General features: G+C 35.7%; 1 long non-coding RNA gene across 1 annotated transcript; it reads left to right on the forward strand.

Moving 5' to 3' along the window:
* LOC135121269 (uncharacterized) lies at positions 1-1,226 on the forward strand. The gene is made up of 4 exons (XR_010278911.1): positions 1-88; positions 721-770; positions 828-859; positions 914-1,226. It is a non-coding gene; the product is annotated as an uncharacterized LOC135121269 (long non-coding RNA).
* The last annotated feature ends 598 nt before the right edge of the window (positions 1,227-1,824 follow it).

Below are 1,824 nucleotides of genomic sequence, written 5' to 3' on the forward strand. Positions count from 1 at the left end.
CACTGTTAAAGGTTCAGATTTCAGATTTTAGCTTTTTGCATTTTGGGATCCGCGAGACAAGTCATCAGTTATTTCTCCGGCTGAGAAGGTTTTACCTTTATACCATTTTCCTCTTTACTTGCAAAACTTACCCCTAGTCTTTTAAGTACTTTTATATTCTGGGTTTGGTTATAAAATTAATAAACTCTGGATGTTAAGTTAAAATCTTTATATTTTCAGTAAATAACTGATATAAATTTATTGAGATCACTTGTATTTATGTGCAGTGAAAATTTCATAAAGAAATAATCGAGGTTTGTTAGAATTTCTTTAAAGTTGTTTTTTAAGAGTTCACGGAGTTATATTATTAATTTAAATTTTTGTGATCTTAAATATTTTTTATCCTTCCTTCGTTCTTATTTACATTTGCAAGTAAAAAAAAAATTTAGAAAAAATAATTTTAAAACACAAACTGTTGAATCTCTGTATTCAAGTAACAGTAAATATAGTCACTTCCTTTCTTTTGCTATTTTTATATGGTCTACTTTCAAACCTTATTTATTTTACCAAACTGAACTTTTTAAGTTCTAGTACCCCTTTAAGAGTTGTCTATGTTAACTTTTTTAGCATACTTATGCCTTACCTTTGCGTAGAAGAAGATCTAACAAATAGTTCTTGTTAGCTTGAATTTGTTAAGTGTAATAAACTAACTTTTTTAATTTTTTTATGGCGTTTTCCTAGAGTTTAATAAAGTTAACGAATCTCGATTGCTCCGCTCATGAACAGCTCTAGTAACATTTCATTGTTTTTCATGTTGAAATGAATCTCTTATTACTCACATCACCCAGGAGTGTACTACACCCTGCCCCATGGCGCATTAGTGAGTTCTTTTCTGGAAAAAATTTTTAGTGTCTGTTCAGCAACCTTTTGTAAGGGGGCAAAGGCACCGCTTTCTGAGGCCGTGACCAGCTCTTTGCTTGCAGTGGTGAAATCTGATAGACGATGAGTTCGTAGAAGGCGCAAGATTGCTTTGGCTACAGCAGAGAGGTTAACGAAGCGTAGCCCCTGGTACCGGACGGGTAGGTTAAGTTCAGCCTCCTGCACAACACATACAGTCTTCTTCTGTTGCGCGGCAATAATTTCTTTTTACCGCACAAGGAAGAGTATAACGTTATGTTTGGGCCCTTGCCACCTTAATTATTACACTAAGGCTACGTCACTTTTTCATAGATTATCATATAGATTTTTCAAATAAAGTTTCTTGCCGTTGAAGGTCGACAACATTTCGAGAACGCAAAGCGTTCGTTTGTAAAATAAGTATTTTGCTCTTGTTGCGTTGATTGTGAGACTGATGACTACTCCAGGCAACAAAAGCCAAAAGATAAAGTTGCAAATGTTGACGTTAAAGTATGCTAAGTTATTGCGGAGTACTTCATTGTACAGTCGACTTGTAAAGCGAGAATTAATAGGCAGATGCATCTCGGAGTATGAAAAATATTCGCTTTGAGCACGTCCGCTCGAGCTCTGGTCATTTATATAAGGCTAAAATACATTGTGGAGACCCGCAGGGTAACCAGAGCGTGCAGTACGCGCAGCAAATCCTTTTTAATAAACGTAAAGGCACAAGTCGCCTACCTAACCAAAAGAAGAAACTTTTCTGTTGTTAAATATTTTTGACAAAATTGATAACTAAAACTTTGGTTTAATGTCACCTGCATTAAAACCGTCGATCACAGACTACAAGCCGGTATATTCCAAGCGCAGACGAGTTTTGTAGTGTCATTTACCACAACAAACCGCATTTTATCGCACGGGAAAGCGAAAGTGTGGCTGTATTCAACTGCA

This window comes from Zophobas morio, unplaced genomic scaffold (genome assembly GCF_036711695.1).
Source record: "Zophobas morio isolate AGI-343-1 ecotype UQ-CSIRO unplaced genomic scaffold, CSIRO_AGI_Zmor_V1 ptg000544l, whole genome shotgun sequence".
In the NCBI taxonomy this organism is placed as follows: Eukaryota; Metazoa; Arthropoda; class Insecta; order Coleoptera; family Tenebrionidae; genus Zophobas; species Zophobas morio.